The 23,040-nt window shown below is 52.1% G+C and overlaps 1 protein-coding gene across 6 annotated transcripts in view; it reads left to right on the forward strand.

The window, feature by feature from the left end:
- P2RY6 (pyrimidinergic receptor P2Y6) overlaps positions 1-23,040 on the forward strand; it is a 44,858-nt gene that overhangs the window by 11,108 nt on the left and 10,710 nt on the right. For 2 of the 6 annotated variants that reach the window (XM_070425585.1, XM_070425590.1), the window contains exon 1: positions 9,753-9,871. The exons of 2 other annotated variants lie outside the window; for them this stretch is intronic. The gene's annotated coding sequence lies outside the window, so the exon portion shown is untranslated. Of the gene's footprint in view, positions 1-201; positions 287-9,752; positions 9,872-15,237; positions 16,394-23,040 lie in introns of those variants that run through there. 2 more of the 6 variants (XM_070425584.1, XM_070425587.1) reach the window with 2 other exon arrangements.

Consider the following 23,040-nt stretch of genomic DNA (forward strand, 5'->3'; position numbering starts at 1 on the left):
GGACCTGGGTGGGAATCCAGGAGTCCCAGGTCCTAGCCCAGAGCGCCTTTCCCTGACGCCTGTTTTCCCCGGGGCTGGTAGCCTGGCCCGGCCAGCTAGTCTGGCCCCACCCCTGCCCCGCCCCTTTGCGCTTGAGGAGCGGGACGCGGGGTGCACGAGACTAGACGAGACGCTTGGGACCGGAGCTGCAGCTGCTGCCTGTGCTGCCCCTGGGTTTGCAGGTTTGCTTCCCAGCGCCTGAGGAGTGCGTCCCTGGCTCAGCCCCTGCTTGTGCTGAGCGGCCCAGGTGAGGAAGGGCTGTGCGGAGGCGGAGACCCAGGGGCAGGAGTGCGGGTGCGCGGGTGGAGGGGGAGGAGGGGGCTGCAGTGTAGGTCTGTCCACTCCAGGCTCCCCTTGCGGCCCCGGTGGGATTCTGGGGATGAGTGTGTGTGTGTGTGTGTGTGTGTGTGTGTGTGTGTGTGTGTGATGGGGACAGTATGTAAGAGATTAGAGTGGGCAGTGCTTGTGTGCTGGATCGTATGCGACGATTAGTGTGTGGTATGTGTGTGGTGTGCCCAGTATAACCAATGGATTGTGGTGTGTGTCAGTGTGCACGAAGGGTATGGGGTACCTATCTATAGCTTTGGGTGACTGTGCCAAGGCAACCCAGGGGTTCCATGTGTGTGCCCATGGTATATGTCAGGAGCCAAGGCACATTGGTGCATACCTGTGTGTTGTGTGTGTTGTGAGATGCGTGTCCTGTGGGTGGCACACCCATAGCCCTGTGTGGTGTGCTGAGCCGGGTAATGGAGGTGAGAAGCATTGATATAACTGTTACCACAGCCCCAGGATGGTTCTGACTTTTCCACCCAGCACCCTTACGAGCTTGGGCGAGTAAAAGTTCACCCCGGATCTGGGTGGAGGAAGTGCAAATAGTCCCACGCACTTTCTCACACCCTGGAAGCTTATTTAGAGTCTCATCTTTCACTCTTCAAAATACATGTGGACTTTGCATTCCTCTGTAACATTTCTGCATTTCTTTTGGAGTAAATATATCGGTCTGAGAAGTTACCATCCAGCGAGTTGACTCACTGGATAATGAGCAGGTTTGTCCTGTGCTGGGAGCCCTCCGGCACCTGGACAGAACAAACCTCCCGCCTGTCCTCCCAGCAGGGACGGCAGGACCCAGACCTGCGGAGGGAGGTGGCCGTGTGGCCGTGCTGTGTGCATGTGTCAGCACCGTTGTGTGGCAGGAAGCGGGAGCTGTGTAAGGCCATCGGTGCTGTGCATGACAGAGGGGGTCACGGTGGTGTGGGGACAGTGTGGGCTCTGTCTTGATTATTTCTAGCGTGGGGACAGGGGAGCTGGCTTCTGGGGAGGAGCCCTGACCACCAATGAGGTTCTCACCTCTGCTCCGCGGGTGGGGCAAGAAGAGGTTGCCGGACCCCAGAGGACCACAGGGGAGGGGGTTCCCATAGCGGCGACCACCTGGGACTGTCGTGTTGTGAGATGTGTGTCCTGTGTGTGGCACATGCATTGCCCTGTGTGTGTGCTGAGCCAGGTAATGGAGGGGAGAAGCGCTGATGCAGCTGATGCAGTTGTGTTACCCAGGCTTGGTTTAAATCCCAGCTCCGGCACTCTGTACATGCAGGGCTTGGAGTAAAAATCTCTCTGTGTCTGAGTTTCTTCCTTTATAAAATGGAGACGTTAACAGTATTTGCTCTGTAGGGTTATAGTGAGAACTGAGTCTCTGGATATAAAGTGCTTGGCGCCGTCTCCAACACATTAAGAACCCTCAACAGCTGGTAATAAAACTATGATAATAATGATGGAGCCCCCCCGCCCCGACAGGAGTGGGTTCCTGCCCACCCAGGGACCCTCAATTCCCACAGAACCAGTGATTCCCCATAAGCCAGGCAGGTGGGAATCTGAGAGCCCTCCCCCCCCCCCCCCCCCCCCCCCGCATTTAAGTCTGCCTGGGGTAGCCATTCCTGTCCCCCGGCTCTATCAATGTTGAACTCTCAGTGACTATCTGGCTTCTGGGAAGATGCAGTCTAAAATGGGAAGGTGCCAAGTCTCTGGCAAGGCCTGGGATGGGGCATGGGACAGAGGCCGGAGGAGAACTGCAGGGGGCCCTAACTGGTTTGGCTCAGTGGAGAGAGCGTCTGCCTGTGGACTGAAGGGTTCTGGGTTCGATTCTAGTCAAGGTCACATGCCCGGGTTACGGGCTTGATCCCCAGTGTGGGGCGTGCAGGAGGCAGCCGATCAATGATTCTCTCTCATCATTGATGTTTCTATCTCTCTCTCTCTCTCTCCTTCTCCCTTCCTCTGAAATCATTAAAAATATATTTAAAAAAAAAAAAAAAAAAACAAGTACAGAGGCAGCCATGGAGCTTGGATGGAGGCCTCTCTCTCCTGACAAATACCAGAGGAACAGAAAAATGTTTGCCTGTGCCCTTGAGCGTGTGTGTGTGTGTGTGTGTGTGTGTGTGTGTGTGTATGGACTGCTAGGGGTAGGCGTGCTCTCTGCCTAGAATGAGGAAAGTCAAGGCAGGTTCTGGAAGCTGGAGGGAGGCTGCGAGGACAGAGTTAGAGCAGGTGGGTCTGAGCTCCAGGCAAACGTGGGCCAGGAAAACCCTCAGGCTGAGGGTTTGGGAGGGAAAACATTTGTGTTGGCAGAGCAAGAGCCCTTGTTCCTAGTGACTTTATCGGGTCAGCTTAGAGAAGGTGCCCGGAGGCCTCAGAGGATGAGGGGACATAAAAGGCAGTGTTGGGAGCTGTGGAAACATATTTGGGGAGGGCACCTAAATATATCCAGTGTGGTGACGGGGTGCTCTGACGGGCTGGCGGTGAGGCTGGGGCCAGGGCAGAGGCGGACCACTGTCCCCATGTCCGCAGGCAAGGAGTGCTTTGGCCCAGAGGCCCTGAGTGCTGCTCCTGAAGGCCTCCAGGACGCACTCTGCGGGCAGCAGGAGGCCGGTCCAGCCCCGACCGGCAAGGTGACAAGGCCGGCTCTCTTTTCTCAGCTTTCAGCGACGTGGGACAGAGTGGTGTGGCATCACTTCTGGCCCCGGTTGCCTTTAATCCACAACCCCAGCTATCACTGTTTATGATCCTATCAGCCTTACTCCGAAGAGTCCATAATCTCAATGCAAACATTCTAAAAATTTATGGCCCGAACTCTAACTTTCTGTGCTCTGGCTGTAACATTCTCTGATCCCAGTTCAAATGCCGGAGGATTCTAGCCCAGCTCTGGCAGTTGGACACTTTCTAGCTTATAAACAACCAGGGAAGACTTACTAGGGGTCACTTCTGCGAAATCACTTGTCAAGCCCCAGGAAAGATCCCTCTGTAGCCAGTCATAGCCATTTCGGCTCCTCTGGGGTGAGGGAAGTTCCCTGGGGAAATGGCCACATGCCTCCTGGGATGGGTAACAAAGGCCCCTCCTCACCCGGGCAGTGGGGGTGCTTGGAGCAACTTGTGGTTCTCAGGCGAGGTGGTCCAGGAGAGGGAAAGGTTAGGATCCAGATCGTCATCCGTCCCCTCAGGATAAGGGAAGGGTAGGGTCTCCGGTTCCTGGAGGGAACATGGAGAGGAATAAAGGACTGAGGAGTTAGCAGAAACAGCACCATTTATGTGCAGCCCTGCTGGTGATGGACTGGGGAGTGGACAGCTGATGGCCGGTCCCCGTTCAGCTGTGTGGCTCTGGAAAAGTCACTGTCCCTCTCCAGACCTCATTTTCCTCATCTGGCAAATCGACACACAGCGCTGAAACTCCCTGACCTCTCTTTCCCGTCACTGGGACATCAGCACTATTGTGGAATGCCTGGACCTTGACCAGTCTGTAAACAGTTGAACGGTTGAACGAGTGAGGAATGAGTGAGCAAATGAAGGATCAGATGAAGAGATGTGAAAATGCAGCATAAGGCATGTCTCCTGTCTCCCTTCCCCTCTTCCCCACCCAGCCTCAGCCCATGTGTGAGAAATTGATCTCAGAACTAAAAGAACTGGCGGTCTGGAGGGGGCGGGGGTGCTGTCCTCTGGAAGAACCCAGGATTGGCTGAGAGTGTAAGAGATTGGGCGGGGTGGGTACTCCTGGGTGTCACCCCTTGCCCTGCAGCATTTTTCCTGCCAGCCCTGCCCTGGCCCTCGGGCAGCAGGGTTGTGGATTCATGAAACTCTCCATGATTATCTCCCCATGATCATCAACCCCTGCCCCAGCCCCCGAGCTAGTGATTGAAGGAGGGAGCTATGGCTTCAGAGGGCCGATGTGGTAAGCAGAAGCCCCCAGGAAGTTGGAGGAAGAGTGGAGGCCAATGTGTGAGGCAGGAGGACCGTGGGAATGGCTCACACCTGAGCAGGTGTTGGCCTGAACAAAGAGCCGCGCAGGTGGCAGGCATGTACCAGGCACCTGCTGTGAGGCGCTGTGCTCAGTCCTTACCTGGGTGTCCTCTGTCCTCAGCCAGCCACCTGGCAAGAGTGACGGGTTTGGGTGCATCCCGGGCGTCTTCCTCCATTTCTCCTTCTTCTTAACTCCCCCCCCATGTAATTGTCAAGTCCCGTTGAACCTGCCTCCCAAATATCTCTTCACTGGTCCCCTTGTCTCCGCCCTGTTGGGTGATTTTGGCCGAGTTCTGGAATCCTCACAGCAGCCTCCCCACCTCCAGCCCCAACCTTCCCTCCTTTTTACTTTGGCTGCTAGGAATATCAGTTGCCATCTTAGTCTAGGTTTCTGCTGCTGCTTTTTTCTGTCCTTTGTCTAGTACAGCGGTTCTCAACCTGTGGGTCACGACCCCTTTGGGGGTCGAACGACCCTTTCACAGGGGTCGCCTAAATAGATTCTGCATATCAGATATTTTCATTATGATTCATAACAGTAGCAAAATTACACTTATGAAGTAGCAACGAAAGTAATTTTATGGTTGGGGGTCACCACAACAGGAGGAACTGTATTAAAAGGTCGCGGCATTAGGAAGGTTGAGAACCACTGGTCTAATAGAATCTTTGGTAGTACGTAAGTATTGTCTGAGCTCCTTTATGGACAGAGTTGTAAATTCTAAAGCAATCAATAAGTAAAACCTAGTATTTCCTGATTTTTATGAGAAGGTCCACTGGCTCCTTGGATTCTTCACTTTTCTTTTTCTTATTTTTTTAAAAATATTTTTATTGATTCCAGAGAGGAAAGGAGAGGGAGGGAGAAATATAAACATCATTCAGGAGAGAGAATCATTGATCAGCTGCCTCCTGCACGCCCCCTACTGGGGACCGAGGCTGAAACCTAGGCATGTGCTCTGACCAGGAATCAAACCGTGACCTCCTGGGTCATAGGTTGATGCTCAACCACTGAGCCGCACCAGCCAGGCCACTTTTCTTTATGGCCTCTCCCTCCACACTGACCCCTACCCAGACATGGAGCTATTGCTGCTGAATGAGGCAGTGTATTGGTTCAAAGCATTGTGTTCAAATTCTGGCTTTGCTACTATTATCCCTAAGAACCTTGGGCAAGTTATTAAGCACTCAGCGTGCCTCATGTTCCCATCTGTAATACAGGAATAATGATGGTACCTATCTTATAGGGGCATGTGAGGATTAAATGAGATAGTATAGGCACTGTGTTCTTGCCAGTATAGTTATGACCCGAATGTCTCTCAGCCATCCAGGGAGGGCTGGCAGGAGGAGGAGCCAGCTCTGTGTGGAATGTTCTAGATCACTGCTTCCCAAATGTCAGTGTGTACATCTGTGCCTGAAGTCTGAGTCAGTGGGTGGGGCCTCAGCGTGAATTCCTGACATGATCTCAGAGGATGCCTGTGATCCTGAGCAGAGTTCACACTTGCGTCTGTACGTGAGGACTTAGGTCAGGCGGTGCCTGGGATCCATCCCAGAGATCCAGAGGGGGATAAAGAAGCCTGGGACTGGGGCCCCCACCCCATCCCGAAGACCTGAGGAGGCTGGACCCTGAGCTGAGTCTGAGACAAAGGTGCTCTTCTTCACCACTGAGTCACCAGCACCCAGAAGAGCTCAGTAGATTAAGTACGTGAATGAACCTAAAGTCTAGTGAGGTGCGGGCTCCAGGGGGGCGGCTGTGCTCCCTCTGCCTGGGAATGGCCCTGTCCCTGCTAGAACTCCACTTTCCCACATTCTGTCCTTTGAGCTTCCAAATCCAGTGATCAATTAGCCTACAGCCTCATTTTAGGCTGGTGACAAGCAGGGCTGGTGGCTGGCTGGACAGGTCAGGGGCCCCTGAGCATTCTGGCTAGGGCTTGTGCCGGATGGCTGAGGAGGAAAAACTGAACATCTGTGTTCTTGGTAACCCCTTGGTGAGGGCTGAGAAAGAGCCTGGGCAGCCGAGGACTCAGTTCTTCCCCTCCCTCCCTTTCCTGGTCCTTGTGTGAAACTTGCTGCTGAGCTGCTCAGAAGCCCTGTGTATGCGGAGCTGCATGCAAATGCATACCCGTGCGGGGCAGGTGTGCATGATGGGAGGGATGTGCTTCTGGGATGGCAGGTGCCTGGGCACATGCACACACGTGGACCTGTGTGGGTTGTATGGAGCTGCGTCAGGGTCTGGGTGTGCTGTGCACGCCCCAGTGCAGGATTGCACCCGCGGGCACACCCTCTTTTCTCTTCTGCCAGGCCTCTGTGGCTCCTCTGTGCTTTCCTGCAGTGGTAAGCAACAGCCCCCAGACCTGGACAGAACTGCAAAATGTCCAGGTTGCAGAGAAGGAAAACAGGTGCAGCGAGAGGGACCGGCCTTCCCGGGTCTGCAGGACCACCAAGCATGCTGCCTGCAGAGCTGAAGTGGGGGCAGCTCTCTTCAGGATCTGACCTGAATCCCAGAGGTACCGAGTCTGCTCTATCAGACCAGGACCAGGCTGTCCCAGACAGAGGGCTGAGGGTAGCGTTTTCGTCCTGGCTTCTGGAAGCAGCAAAGGACCAATGGGCGGTGGTCTCGGGTGCCCAGTTGTGTGCGAGCTATTCCTGTCAGCCCTTGACTCACGTGGACAGGAATAGCTCCACTCTGCAGCTGGGGAAACCAAGGTTCAGGAAGGGGTGAGACCCACTCAATGAAGTGGCCTGTGCTGTACGGGGAGCCCAGCCCAGAGCCAGGAGGAGGTACCCTGAACCCCAGCTGGCAGTGGCTGCTTGGGGGTGGGGGCTCTGGAGGCTGGGTCTAAGGTCAGCCTGGCGTAATGCTGGAGCAACAGGACATGCAGGGTGTCAACTGTGAGGTGCTTGACTGTTGTGCGGGGGCTGAGGGGTTCCTGCTGTGTCTGAAGGAAGGAATGGCTGTGGAGGGTCTGAGGACCCCTGGAGGGCTTTGGCCTTGGGCACACACCAACCCCCCTCCCAACCACCCCCTCCAGAAGCCTACACCCAGGGCTGACCTGGGAGAGCCCGAGTTAATCCTCTAAGCCTTCCTCCTCCCCCTCTTGTCTAAGTGCTTTTGTTCCTGGGGAAAATTGAGAACCTGCAGTGACCAGGAACCCCACAAATCGCCTGTGGCATCTGAGCCAGCCTGGGATTGTGACAAAAACTGCCCACCCCCTCCCCCCGGGAAAACAAGGCCTGTGAACTGGGTTTGTGGGCTCCCCAGGAATAGGCATGTGTGTGCATGTGTGTACATCACATGCTGAGACACAGGCACAGGCAAACATGCATTGGTGCTATTCCAAACACATGTGAGTACATGTGCAACTTCCAGGTCAGACCCACACATGGCTGACACCCCCCGCCCCCCATGCAAACATGCATATGCCTGACATTTATGAACTACGTCCTTTCCAGTCTGAGGGCCTGAGGTGGGAGATGCGTGACCCTCACAGTTCCCTCAGGCCTGCTCCTTCTCTTCCCGGCACAAGCTCCCCAGGCCTCCCAGCCTTGCCCCTTCCCATCGCTCCCTCCTCACCTTCTCACCACAAGGACAGAGAAGGGGCCCTTCCTGAGCTGCCTGCCAGATGGTTGGGAGCAGATGTGGCTTTGTCTTTTCTGAAGAACTGGTTCTGTGGAATTTCCACTTATTTCCTGTCAAAGGCCAAGGGCTTGCTCTGGGGGCTGACTCAGGGCCTCACAGCGTGAAGAGGGATTCGGGTAAGCCAGGCTGTTGAACATATGACAAGCCCTGTCATCTGGGTAGCACCTAAGCTTTGCAAACTGCCTTCTTTCCGGTGTCTTCCTCATTCTTCATGAAAGCCTTGAGAGGTAGGTGCCTTCATTTCCTCCATTTGACAGATGAGGGAACCCAGGCCCAGGGAGGGATGGGACCTGCCTGGGGTCACACAGCAACATGAGGCATAGTTGGCCAAAACTCGTCTCCTGAACTTGGGCTTGGAAGAAGTTTTCTTTCTTGGGGCTTAGAGAATAAGAACTGGAAGGTTGGGGCAGGCTGGGACCCCCAGGTGGGCCCAAGAGAGGAGCACCTCACACAGCTTTACCAGGAGCTGGCTGAGGGCACAGACAGCCCCATCACAGGCCAGCGCTCTGCTGTGAGGCTCAGCCCGTCGTCCACCCTTGTGGACATGCCAGAGAAGAGAGCAGGAAGGGGAACAAGGACACCTTTGCGTTGCTGTGTGTTCCAAACACGTCTCTGCCTCGCTCTGAGCCCAGGGTCTTCTCTCTACAGTGGAACACTGGGGCTGGTTGGAGAATGCACTCCCTCTCCGAGCTTGTAAAGGAAGCCCTGGTAGTCCTGAGCTGAAGCCTGTGCCTAGGGAGCCCCTAGCCTTGGCCCCTGGCCTGCTGCTGAGATCAATCAAGACAGGGCCTGACACACAGAGGGGGCTCAGGGCCTGGAGGCTCCTCCAGGCTGGGCAGGAGGTGGTGTGAGAAGAGGACCCAGCATACTCCCCACGGAGCCAGACGGCCTGTCTGAAATTGCAGCTCACTGGCTCTCTGCTGCTTACCCTCCCTATGTTTCGCTGTAGTTCTTAATCACTACTCATCAACTAAAATAAACTGGTCTCCACGCTAGAATGTAGGTGCTACAAGGGCAGTTCTTTGTTTTATGCTCTTGAATGCCTTACATTACCTACACAGAGAAGGCGCCCAATAAGTGCCCGTAAAAAAAAAAAAAAGAAGAGGAGGAAGAGAAGGAGGAGGACTCATCTTTGAATGGGAGGGGCCATCCAGTCCACCATTAGCCCGAGGCAGAGCCACCCTGGCTTCCTTCTCATCCAGTCCAAGCTCATGGATGGGTTGGAGCTAGGGAAGGGGGTGGTGACCAGGCTCAGATTTTCCTCCAAGTCCCCTTCAATCTGAAGAGCCATCCTCAGTCCCCAAGGAGACAGGGTGGCATCTGGACCAGTGGAGTCAGAGCTGCAGTCAACAGAGCCATTCATCTCAGGGCCTCGGCCGCTCTTAATGGACCTTCCAGGCACTGCTGAGAAAACCAGGTTAATCGTTCCCTGTGACAGCAATGAGTAGGACCAGGGCTCTCTCCAGACTTGAGAAAGGCCAGGAGAGGGCTGAGGGGTGGGGTGGAGAGGAGGAGGAGAAAAATGGTCACCTGATGAGCGCCTACCCTGTGTCAAGCCCTGGTCCTTACATGTTACCTCACTCAGTCTTCCCCACAGCCCTCAAGGCTGAGTTGATGAGCACACTCAGGGTGAAGTGACAGCTCGCAGCTGGTTAGGGGCTGAGTCAGCCTTGGTGTTAGGGACTTGAGCTGGTATGTTCTTGGGCGTTGGGTCCCAGGCCTGCACCTTGCCAGCTCTGTGCTGCGGCCAGTTACTTCCCCCTTCAGATATCTCAGTTTCCTCATCGGCTGCCTTCTGGGACTTCTGGGAGACGTGCACGTGACCGTTTGTGGCGCAGAAACTGGCTAGCAGTAGGGGCTGCTCCGGGAGTCAGAATTTGCTCCAACACTTCACCGGCCAACGTGGAGCTCACTAACTCCTGGGTGAGTGTCCTGGGTCAATGCTGCGAGCATCCCTGGGCCCCTACCTCCTCTCAGAGCTCCCTACACAGTCTGCTCGCAGGCAGCCATCGTGGCTCCTCGCAGACTGGAGCAGGAGCAGGAGCAGGCTTGGGGGCTCCTCCTCCCTCCGAGGCCTGATTGTGCCTGGAGCCTGCAGGCTATGCAGGGTGGAGGGCAGAGGAGATGGAGATATGGGGACGGGGCTGGGCCATGGTGGGGGAGTGGAATAGTGGAGGCAGGATTGGCAACCACCTCAGCCGGGGTTTGAGTCCTGAATGACATAGGACACTTTTCCTCTCTGGGCCTCAATTTCTTACTCTGTAAAACAGGGATAACAGTGGTCTCCCCCCAAGTATTTGAAAACTTACGTGTCCTGTGCTGGTGAGGGTTCCTTGAGGAGGAGCCTGTGGGGGAGGGGCTGCCATGATTAGGTGACCAGATGGAAGTCCCCAGAGGAGGTCCTTGGGAAGCTCTGGCCTGTGCCATCCCAGCTCATTTCAAGAGACCCTGAAGCTGACCCCATGACCGGTGGGGAAAGTGTGTCCCTAAGTCAAGGTGTGACTTGTTTAAGAGGAACAAGGCAGGGAAAATGAGTGTATCTGGGGGAGCTGGGGTAAACTTTTCTGGGGTTTCTGTTGCCTTTCAACTCCTGCTGACACCACCCCTGGGGAAAAGTGAGGCAACACAGCCTATGGGACAGTCCTGGCCTCTTAGGATCTCTGGGATTCATATCTCTTGCCGTCTCTAGACCAGGTCCTCAGCCAATTCAAGGACAGTCTCTCCACCCCTTGTTATCATCTGAGATGATTCATGACAAGGCTCTTTGCAAACTGTAAGGTGCTCTGATGGTACATCTGCATGTGTGTGAAACAAGTGAGAATGTGTAGCTTGTGAGTGTGTGCACACGTGTGTGCAATGTGTGTGAGTGCGCACCTTCCCCTGGCTCGGTGGGGTGCAGTCACTCCACACCGCCCAAGGCTCCCTGTTTGGCTTGGGCTTTTCTCCTCTAAACCTGTTAAAAGTCTTTTTTTGTGTGTTTCCTCGCTGTTTCTTAGTTTACCAGAAAGGGATCGGTCCATGGTCCGGAAACCTAGCAATTGTCTCTGAGCCTAGTGACTCTTCTCCCCTCCCTCCCGCCCTTGCCTCATCCTGTGGCTGTCCCTGGAGGCCAGCCGCCTGGCGCTCCAGCACGGCCTGGCCCGCAGGGCTGGCGGCTTGCCCACTCCTCTATGCAGCCCACCTGCCACCGCTTTTCCCTTCAAGGCTCTGCGCTGGCTGCTCTCACTGCATTGTCCCATTGGCTCTGTCAACATCCCAGCACCCGCTGGAGGTGCTCTTATTATTCCCATTTTACAGGCAAGGAAATGAAGTCTCAGGGAGAGGAAATGGCTTTCCCAGAGTTACCCCACCAGTGCTGGGGTTTTAACTCCTACCAAACTCCAAAAACTTTATTCTTAAACTATTGTGGCCTGCCTGGTGGGCTGAATGGATAAATGAATGATAAAAACAAATAAATAAATCACTTGGTCAATATTGAGCTGACAGAGAAGGTTAAGTGATATTAACAAGGGGCTGTCATTTGTTGAGCACCTACTATGTGTTAAGTGCATCACATAAAAGCAAATGCAGCCAAGATAATTGTTATCCCCATTGTGCAATTGAGGAGGCTGAGGTTCAAAGAAGTGAAAGCATCTTGTTCAGTGTGGTACCTGGGGGAAGGGCATCTGCCCTCCCTAGAGGAGGGGTGAGTCAGCAGAGCCTGGTGACAGGTGCCCATGGTGGCAGAGGCTGTGTGTCTGCAGGGCCCTGCCCGGTGACACGCCACCCCAGCCCCTCCTGTCTAGGGGCCATTTCCCCATTTGTCTCTGAAGTGAGTTTCTATTTCAGTCTGGGTTAGGGATCTGCTGTCCCAGCTCTGACTCTCCCTCTGATTGTTGGCATGTGTAGTGAGGGCAAGTGCCCTGGCCCGGGCACGTGACGTATCCCCCTGGTCCCCCTGCCCTGTCATTAACAGCCCCCATCGGAGGGCAGGCCTGTGCACGATGCAGTTACTTGTCTATGGAGATGGCCTAGGGCAGTGGTCGGCAAACTGCGGCTCAGCAAACCGCGGCTCGCGAGCCACATGCGGCTCTTTGGCCCCTTGAGTGTGGCTCTTCCACAAAATACCACGTGCGAGCGCGCACGTACAGTGCGATTGAAACTTCGTGGCCCATGCGCAGAAGTCGGTATTTTGTGGAAGAGCCACACTCAAGGGGCCAAAGAGCCGCATGTGGCTCGCGAGCCTCGGTTTGCCGACCATGGGCCTAGGGACCTAGGGGCTAGTCGATCCAGTCCTCTGCTTAAAGAACAGATGGGCTCGGTGGGCTACGTCAGGAGGAGTCGGGGCAGAGCGTAGCATCCTGGCTCCCAGTGCAGAGCTTGTTTTCATGGGCCGCAGTGGAGCGGGGGTTGTTCTGTGGCCCCAGGGAAGAGCTGACTCGTGACATCTACAAGGCAGATCTGTGCACAGAGTGAAGGATGACATTTCTCTGTCATGCCAGTGGAATGGGAACCAGCTATTCAGGTTAGCCTGACGTCCCCTGAGTGCTTTCTGTTGGGGATGGGGAGGCACACTTTGCACAGGAAAAAAGAAATCACATGTTGAAATCAGAGCTAGGTCTCAACCCAGGGCCAGCATTTGCTGGCTGTGGCTTCTCAGACAAGTTATTTAACTTCTTGGAATCTCAGCGTCCCAGTCTGTAAAATGGGATAATAGAACCTACCTAACCAGCTCAGAGAGTAGATAAAATAAGATAAGGCACGTAACATTACTTGTAGGTTCTTAGGGAATTTTAGTTCCCTTCCCTCCTCCCCTGGAGAGCCCTTCACCTGAGGCGGAGATATTCCTTTAGGCAGCAGCTAGTCTGATGGTTGAGGCAAGAGACAAAATTGGTAAGATATTAGAACAAACCCCGCGGACTCACCAACACTTGACATTGCGGTGCAGAGTCTCATTTTTCATGTCACAAAGGGGAAATAGAGGCACAGAGGCTGATATTTGAGGTGCCCTGAAGTGCCTCTGTTGTAAAAAGATAAAGCAGATAATACAGTAACATGTAAACAGTTCACAGCCTATGTCTCCAGACCAAGCCAGAAACCTCCCTGTCAGACTCCCAGATTCACAGTGAGATTCACCTACTTTGTGCCAGGCCCCACCATGACTTTAATACAGATTTATCCTCCTATATAATAAAGAGGTAATATGCAAATTGGCCCTCGCTCCGTCACACCGTCACAAGATGGCTGTGCCCACAGCAGAGGCGGGGTTCCCGTAACGAGCCATAACAAGTGATCAGCAGGGACCTGAGGCTGCATGGCACCTGGGCCGGGGCGGGGGACCTGAGGCTGCACCCCCCACCCGGCGGGGCTTGACGGGTGACCTGAGGCTGCGCCCCATCCAGCAAGGCTTGGCAGGGGTGGGGCCGGCCAGGTCTGGATCTCGCCCAATGGGGATGGGGCCAGCTGAGTCTGGGTCTCGCGCGATTTTGAGGTGCACGTGGGTGGGCGGGGACTTGAAGCTGGGTCCCGTGGCACACCCCAGACTCTGACAGGAGGAAGATTTTCATATACATTTTACTAATTTTCTTTCATCTCTGACACTTCCATTATAGAGAAAGGGAAAATAGCCATATTAAAATGTTTCCTCTAATTAATTCCCTTTTTTAAAAAATATATTTTATTGATTTTTTACAGAGAGGAAGGGAGAGAGATAGAGAGTTAGAAACATCGATGAGAGAGAAACATCGACCAGCTGCCTCCTGCACATCTCCTCCTGGGGATCTGTCCACAACCCAGGTACATGCCCTTGACCGGAATTGAACCTGGGACCCTTCAGTCCGCAGGCCGACGCTCTATCCACTGAGCCAAACCGGCCTCGGCTAATTAATTCCCTTTTAATGTGCACGAATTTTGTGCACCAGGCCCCTAGTCTTTACAATAGGAGCCAACAATCATGAAATGTTAATACTGTAACCCATGGTCAATAAGCAGGGAAACTGAGACCCAGCGTGTTACATAACTTGCTCAAGGTTACAGCTAATAGAAGCAGAGGGAGGATTCAAAACCAGGACTGCCTGACACCCATGCCTCTCCTACTTCATGGGGTACTTGTCCACAAAAGATGTCAGGCCTCAAATCAGAAATACATAAAATAAAATGGGAAAATGGGAATGACAATTTAAAAAAGGAAGCTATTAAGGAAATGCAAATCAAGACTGTAATATGGTATCACTTTACACCTAGGAGGATGGCTATAATGAAGAAGACAGATGAAAACAAGGGTTGAGGGGGCTATGGAGCAAGTGGAACTCTCACACGCTGCTGGCGGGAATGGAAAATAGTGCAGCCACTTTGAAAAAGTGTCTCAGTTCCTCAAAAAGTTAAATATAGAGCTATTATATGACCCAGCAGTTCCACTCTTAGCTATATACCCAAGAAAATTGAAAATGCACATTCACGCAAAAGCTTATACACAAATGTTCATGGCAGTGTTATTCATAATAGCCAAAAGGTGAAAACAACCCATATGTGCACCAGTGGATGAACAGGTGACCAAAATATGGCCTGTCCGTGCAATGGAATATTCTTCAGCCATAAAATGAAATTCTGATCCATCTTACAACACAGGTGAATCTTGAAGACATCAGGCTGAGCAAAACAAGCCAGAAATAAAATGGCAACTCCACAATAGGTAAATCCACAAATACAGAAAGTAGATGAGTACCGTAGTTTCCACAGGATGGAGGGAGAGAAGAATGAGGATTAACTGCTTAATGGGCATAGGATTCCTTTTGTGGTGATGAAAATGTTCTAAAATTAGATAGTCGCAGTCTAGTAAATATACTCAAACTCACTGAATTGTACTCTTTAAAGGGTGAATTTTATTGCAGGTGAAGTACATCCTAATTTTTTTTTAAAGTAGCATGAATATATAAGGTACACAGAAGGTTAAGACTAACGTTGATCCTAAGGTAAGAGAGCACAGACATTTCACTTTGAGCTTCCTAGCAGCCAAAGCAAAAAGGGAGAAGCAGCTAGGCCATGTGGCTTAGTGGTTGAGTGTCACCCTATGAACCAGAGGTCACGGTTTGATTCCCAGTCAGGGCACGTGCCCAGGTTGCAAGCATGGTCCCCAGGAGGGGGCATGCAGGAGGCAGCCGATCAATGATTCTCATCATTGATGTTTCTATCCTTCTCTCCCTCTCCCTTCCTCTCTCTGATATTAAAAAAAAAAAAAAAAAAAAAAAAAAACATTAAAAAATAAAAAGAGAGGCTTGTCAAGGGCGGGGGGGGGGGGGGGGAAAGGACACTTATGTAATACCCTTTGTAATACTTTAAGCGAAAAATAAAAAAAAATAAAAAAAATAAAAAGAGAGAAGCAGCCTCCAAGAGGAGGAAAAGTGCCAGCTCCTTAGGGAAACCAACTCTTCCTGGGCTTAGTTCTAGGGCAGGATTCTCACAAGCCTATCATACTTAATTGTCAACAACACAAGTTCCCTGCCTCTCCCACCTGAGATTCTGATGCAAGCTGTGCGGAGAACTGTGAGGATCTGCAGTTTACCACACTTGCACAAGTTAGCCAGCGACAGTGTCAGTGGGCGCTGGCAGAAAACCGACTCCTGGCTAGAGACAAAGAACTTCGTTTCTCACAGCGACAGTAACAGGGAGAATATAAGCGTTAGCACGGGTTCCTCAAGCCCCAAGTCCCACAAGGCAGTGCAAAGGACGCCAAATGATACCTGCACATGCAGTGAGCTGCATTACAAGAAAGTAAGCTGGACATTGGGCAGCTCGGATATTTTATAACGGGCAGTAATCCTGCCTGACCTTTGCCCCAGAGGAAGACATCATCTTTGTCAGACTAGACCGGTGATGGCGAACCTATGACACTAATTTTTTTGGTTGATTTTTCTTTGTTAAATGGCATTTAAATATATAAAATAAATATCAAAAATATAAGTCTTTGTTTTACTATGGTTGCAAATATCAAAACATTTCTAAATGTGACACGGCACCAGAGTTAAGTTAGGGTTTTTCAAAATGCTGGCACGCCGAGCTCAAAAGGTTCGCCATCACTGGACTAGACAGTCAACAAACCGGCCTTTTTCTCCAGAGATAGACACTATCACTGTCCTCCAAGGCTGTTTGCTATGCAAGCATCCTTGAAAAAATGGTCTGGAACAAGGGCAGTCTGTCTCTGCTCACAAGCCATGCAGAAATCTGAGAGACCCATGGAGAATTGTCTCCTGGCACACAGATCTAATGGTCGGGGCTGTTTTATTTATATGATTTTTTATTATAGTAAAATATATACAGTATAACATAGATTTTACATTTTCATTATTTTTTGGTGGTAAAATGTACATTTTTACTCACAGCTCTTCGGATACCAAATGTGTAGGGTTTTCTCCTCCTTACACCAACCAGTTCTGACACCAGCTCTGCGAGTTAGCACAGCCCCTCCAGGTAAGGCTCAGTCTCACCAGACCCTCCCTAGTCAAGATGCCAATTGCAAGTTCTGGGCCTCCCATACTTCTACATATTGGGAGCTGCCCCCAGTCCCTCCTCCGGTCCGATAATTTGCTAAAGCGGCTCACAGAACTCGGAAGAGCACTTTATTTACTATTACCGGATTATTATAAGGGATAATAACTCAGGAACAGTAAAATGGAAGAGATGCACTGAGCAAGGGATGGGCGAAGGGGTGCAGAGCGGAGCTTCCGTGCCCTCTCGGCTACACCACCTCCCGGCATGCCCATGCTCCACCCACCCAGAAGCTCTCTGAACCCTGTTGGTTAGGGTTATGAGGAGGCTTCGTTATCACGTGGGCATGATTGATTAGATCACCGGCCATTGGTGATTGAACTCAATCTCCAGCCCTTCTTCCTTCCCTGGAGATGAGGGGATGGGGCTGACAGTGCCAAGACCAAATCAAGGCTTTGGCGACCAGCCACCATCCTGAAGTTCCCAGGGGCCTGCCAGGAGTCAACTCATTAGAACAAGAGATGCTCCTATCACTCAGGAAATTCCAAGGGTTTTAGGAGCTCTGTGTCAGGAACCAGGGGCAAAGACAAATTATGTATGTTTTTATGGCTCACATAACGTTTACCATTTAGTCCTTTTGAATGTGTAATTCAGTGACATTAAACACATTCTCAGTGTTGTGCAACCATCACCATTACCCATCTCCAGAACTTTATCTTCCCAAACTGAAACACTGTACCCATTAAACCACTCCTTCCCTCAGCCCCAGGTAACCACTATCCTTCTCTCTGTCATGAATTTGACTATTCTGGGTACCTCACGCAAGTGGAATCCTACAGTATTTGTCCTTTTGCATCTGGCTTATTTCACTTGCATAATGTTTTCAAGGTTCATCCATGTTGTAGCATGTACCGGAATTCCCTTGCTTTTTAAGGCTGAATAATATTCTGTTGTATGGGTGGATATACCAGCTTGTTGATCTATTCTTCTGTTGGTGGATAGTTAGGTTGTTTCTACCTTTTGGCTACTGTGAATAATGCTGCTATGGGCATTGGTGTATAAATATCTGTTTGAGCCACTGCTTTCAATTCTTTTCACCTGGAAGTGAAATTGCTGGATCTTATGGTAACTCTATTCTTCTTTTTCTGAGGAACTTCCAGCTGCTTTTCACAGCAGCTGCACCATTTTACATTCCCACCAGCAGTGGACAGGGTTCCAATTTTTCCACATCCTCTCCAATACTTGCTATTTCCTAGTTTTTTTAAATAATAGCCATCCTAATGAATGTGAAGTGGTAGCTCATTGTGTTTTTATTATTGTTGCTATCCTTACCCAAGGATATTTTTATCATTGATTTTTTTTTTTTTTTTTTTTTTTTTTTTTTTAGTGAGAATAGAAGAAAGGGAGGAGGGAGCGAGGGAGATGGGGGTGGGGTGGGGGAGAAACATTGATGTGAGAGAGACACATTGATTGGTTGCCTCCCACATGTGCCCCAACCAGGGCCAGGGATGGAACCTGCAACCTAGGTACATGCCCTTGACCAGGAATCGAACCCCCAACCCTTCAGTGCTGAGTCCAATGCTCTAACCATTTAGCAACACCAGCCAGGGCTCATTGTGGTTTTGATTTGCATTTTCCTAATGATTAGTGACTTTGGTCATCTTTTCATGTGCTTATTGGCCATTTGGATATTTTCTTTGGAGAAATGTCCATTCAGGTCGTTTGTCAGCATTTGAATTGAGTCCTGTTTATTGTTGTTGAATTGTAGCAGTTCTTTATATATTCTGAGTGTTAACCCCTTATCAGATATAGGCAACCCCCAACTCCCATTCTGTGGGTTGTCTTTTCATTCTGTTGATAGTGTCCTTTGGTGGACAAAGTTTTTAATTGTGACAAATTCTAATTTATCTATTTTTTTTTTCTGTTGTTGCCTGTGATTTTGGTGTCATTTTGGTCAGGGCTGTTTTGATTGCAAATGACAATGCAACTAGCTTGGGCAATAAAGGTGCTAGTTTATGTAAAGAAAGGGTCCAAAGTAGACCTACATCAGACATGGCTGGAGTCAGCACTGACGGGATGCCATCAGCACTCTCCTTTTGCATTCTTTCTACTGACTTCCTACTGGCTTCTTACATTCTCATCTAAGATCTTTCCAGAAGCACCAGGTGTCCAGGGCCCTCACAGCTAATCATCCTGGAGAAAAGGGGAGAGAACCTTTCATCTGGTTCTACTAAAACTCCTGGAACAGACTCTAACTGGCTTCCCCTGAACCAATCACTGCTCACGGGTCTGGATGGATGCTCTGATTGATCAGCTTTGGGTCAGGTGCCCCCCTTGAATGAACAAGGTTACCAGGGAATGGGGGATGGGGCTCCCCATAGCAAGAAATGCTTGCCAGGCCAACATTCCTCTCCAGAGGGTCATGAGGTTCACCTTGAAAGGGCATTTCTCACCTTCCTCACCTTCCCGTCGGGGGCACTGGAAGAAGTAGAGGGAACCCTTTTAGTTGGTCCCTGGAGGAGATAGCATTTCTGGAGCTGACCTACAGCAGGGGAGAGGAGGAGGCCTACAGCTGGGGGGAGGGGGAGCCCCCATCAAGCTGGGTCCCAGGCAGTCAGGCAGAGCAGTAGAGCGGTGGGTTTTCCTAGCCCTGGTGTACTGCAGGAGCTAAGAACATGGACTCTGGAGTTAAACTGCTTGAGTTCACAGCCCAGTAACCATTCATTCTATCTGTGCCACCTTGGGCAAGTCAGCTAACCGCTCTGTGCCTGGTGTAAAATGGAGATAAAACCAGTTCTGTCCTCTCGCGGGGACTAAGTACAATATGCATCCGGCACAGTAAGGTTCAATAATTGTATCATCATTATCCTGCTTGGACCTCTTTTCCAACCACATGTACTGGTGCACTGGCAGCCCCAGCTGTGTTCACCTTCCTCCAAGGCGCCTCCTGCCGCCTCTGCCCTTGCTGTTCCCTCTGCCCGAAATGTCTCTGCCCCCACGTACGCTTGGCCATTTCATGGTTGCCTCCTCCACTGAGCCCTCCGTGCCTGCAGGACCATCTCTTCGCCTGGGCCCCCTGAGCAGCATGATGTCTGCCTAGGATTATGGACCCTCAGGTGCATGTCCCTTGCTTACAGTGAGCTCCCGAGGACAGAGCCTGGGTCTCCTTGCCGCTGAGTTCACAGCGGGAGCCTGCAGGCTGCAGGTGTGGGGAGAGGGCAGTCTAGGAGCAGAAACAGCACTGACCACGGAGCAGAGGAGAACACGGCCGGCCCCAGGAATTGAACGTGGCTCAGAGCCCTGCAGGTCACGTGGGAGGGGTGGGAACGGGTGTTGAGAACAGAGGTCGGCGGGGCTGGGGTTTGCCTGGATTCTCAGTCACAGAGAAGCCATAAAACACTTGGGCAGGGGAGTGATGAGGTCAGATTTTTGCTGAGCAGATACCCCTCTGGCTGCAGAAAGGACGTGGATTGGTCAGGGAGGTAGATGGAAGACAGAGAGCGTGAGGTGGCTGCAGTCTAGGCTGAGGTACGGACAACAGGATGAGAGCATGGACAGTTTCACGGAAGGGGACGGTAAGGATGGAGACCAGGCAGGGCTTGGTGACTGATTTGAAATGGGGCCTCGGTTTCGTCAATGTAAGAAACGTCCAAACCTGTAAGAATTTTTTTATGAGTTTATTTGAGCCAAACTGACAATATTTGCCAGGAAGTAAAATCTCAATGGATTGAGAAAATGCTCCAGAAAATGACAATTTTACTGTTTATTTTATACATCAGGATCAAAGGGGGTTACATGAAATTCATTGGTGATAGATTAGGGAGGCGGGAGAGAGCAAAGGGGCGGGGGATCTCTGGGATTGGATAAACATAAAACGAGCAAACACATGCTTTTTTATTTTATAAAATATAAAATGCTTAGACGCATTGGTGGGTATAGGATAGTTAATAGTCAACAATTAGCACGACAACAACCAGGGTGTTTGTGATCTCTGCTCTGGTGAAGTGGTTGTGCCCTTGGGAGTCCGGAAAAATAAGGAAATGACCCTGACATTCCAAAGGTCTGTTACCCTCCGAGCAAAAAGATAATAGCCAGTTTAGGTAAAGATTGACCTTTGTCAGGGACAATCCGGCCTAGGACGTGGCTACCCGCCATGACCTGCTTTTAGTTAGAAAGTTTTCATTTCAGACCATCCTATGTGGTTACTTTCGGTCTCTGAGTTTGTAAGGCCGCCATGCAGGCCTCCCCTGAGCTCCCGTGTGGCCCCTTTTTCGTCCACACTTTTCCCACCAGGGAAATGGCAATGAGCAGGCCTTGCCCCACTGGCTTCTCCCGGGAGATGGGAAGATGCCAGGGACCTGGCACTGACCACGTTACACAGTTACAGATCTCCCATGTGGTCCTATGTTCTCCCCAGCCCGTCCCCCACGCAGGTAGGACCCGGTCAAGCACAAGGCCAGACACTGAGGAGGCTGGGTCGAGTCTGCAAGCCCCAGGGACCAGAGCCAGGCCTCCCCACCAGCCCCACCCTGGCTGAGCTGTGCTGATAGGACATCAGACTCCCTTGGGCAGGGTGGAGCCCAGGCTACTCCACCAGAGAAGGGACCAGCCCACACCCACAGTTCCCTGGAGCAGGTGGCACGTGGTTCCTTCCTGTTTGTCCTCAGCCATGCCTTGTAGAGACACAGACCGATGTGGGAGGGGAGTCCGCCCTGGGAACAATGCTGAGCACAAGGGCCAGGCCAGGGCCAGGCTGTGCTGTAGGAGCTCCAGTCACCAGCTGGGTGTCCTCAGGAATCGGGAACCCAGCTGCCGGCAGCAGGGCCAGGTCTGGGACCCAAGCATTCTGTCTTCTACAGCTGACACCCCTCGGCCCGATCGCTGTGTTTATATCCCAGGAGCCCAATGCCTCTCCTCTCTGAGGTCTGGTTTCCCCAGATGCAAGCTGGTGTGGAGAAGGAGAGGGGAGAACTCTGCTGGAAGCTCTGAGGGCTCCCTCCCCAGTCGGAGATGGGAGGGCCTGCATGGGCCTGGCAGTAGGAGCAAGTCATCCTTCCAGACTCTTCCAAGTCCCCATGTACCAAAGCCAGGCCCTTCCTTCCCCAGGAGAGGGGGCAGACTGGAGAAACAGGCTTGGGAATGGGGTCCAGGGCAGGAGCCCCGAGGGGCACACTAAAGGGCTATAGGCCATCCTCTTGTCTGTTCTGGACCCTGGATTCCCTCCGTGACCTGAGGACTGGAGTAGGGCATCTCTGAGAAGCCACACCTCCTCCCAATCTGTCTTTCTAGCATTCTGGCTGCCAGGGCTGTGGAGGGGTGTGTAGAAGAGGGATGAAAGGTTGCTATGAACCTGGCATTCAAGGCCCCTGATTGGGCCCGATCCCCAGCCCAGACTGGAGCCTCTCTGTCCCAGGGAAGGGCCCCCCTTCAGACCCTACTGTCTCTATAGCCACATCTAACCTGTCCTCCATGCAGCAGCACATGGGATCCCTAAATCTCAAAATTTGATCATACCTCTGCCCTGCTTTACAAACCATGAAGGGCTCCTTGGCTGGCACACACAATGCAGATGCCAAATGTATAGCCTGGCATGTGAGGCCCATCAGGACCTGGCTCTGGAGACCTATAAACACATACACTTCCAGAACCCCCATGCCCTCCCACCTCCAGAAGCTCTCCCTGCCAGGAACACTCTCCACTTCCTTGTCCACACTCCACCAAAGAATCACCTCCTCCAGGGAGCCTTCCTTGATATCGCAGGCAGGGACAGAGGCCTCCTCTGTCTTCCCAGAGGCCCCTGGGGAGCCCCAGCAGGGGGTCCTGTGTTCTTAACACTCTCTCCACATGCAACAGCACACTCTTCTTCCCAGGAACCACCGAGTCACTGCTGGCCTCTCCCATTACACTCTGAGCCAGGCAGTTGCCCCAGCCACCCTCTGATGCCTATAAAACCCTGCTCCTTCCACACCACATGGAGTTGGCTACAAATGGGGCCCCAGTCCCCCATGGCTGATGTTTGAGGGTGGGGATCTGGTGTTTGGTGGAAGGCGGTCCAGCTGATTGGAAGACCACTGAGTGACTGGGGCCTTGGTAACACTCTACGCTTTTGGCAGCCTCGGTTTCCTCTTCCAAAAATGGTGAGAGACCATGCTGCCCTTCTCACCACCCCACCTGACAGGACCCAAGCAGGGATTGAGACAGGGCAGAGGCAAATGGCTTTGTCCTCAGATTGGGAAGTGGTCATGGCCCCCTGGCCTCATGCCTGGTTTATGGGCTCCACCACCAGGATCCCTCGCTGGACACCAGCACTAGGATTGCCCAGTAGGAATGAAGATCAACTGATGAGTAGTCTTGGGGCAGTCTCTGTGGTGTCCTGAGGCTTGGTGGCTCAGAGGCAGGCCAGACTAGAGAAAAAGCCTTGCCAAGGGGCAGATCTCAGGGGTTCGTGCGACAAAGCATGTCTCCCATGGAGCTTTCTCAAGGTGGAATGCTGTGGCCTGGGAGGGAAGGCGTGAGCTCCCTATCGTGGGAAGTATGCAAGCAGAGGCCAGACAAGTCCTGTCAAAGAGGACTCAGGGGGCCTCCTTCTCTTAGGGGTTGGGGAGAACTCTGGGTCAGACGCTCTTAAG

This window comes from Myotis yumanensis, unplaced genomic scaffold (assembly GCF_028538775.1).
Source record: "Myotis yumanensis isolate MYYU_CA2020_CCGP unplaced genomic scaffold, mMyoYum1.0.hap1 SCAF_10, whole genome shotgun sequence".
NCBI classification, from domain to species: Eukaryota; Metazoa; Chordata; class Mammalia; order Chiroptera; family Vespertilionidae; genus Myotis; species Myotis yumanensis.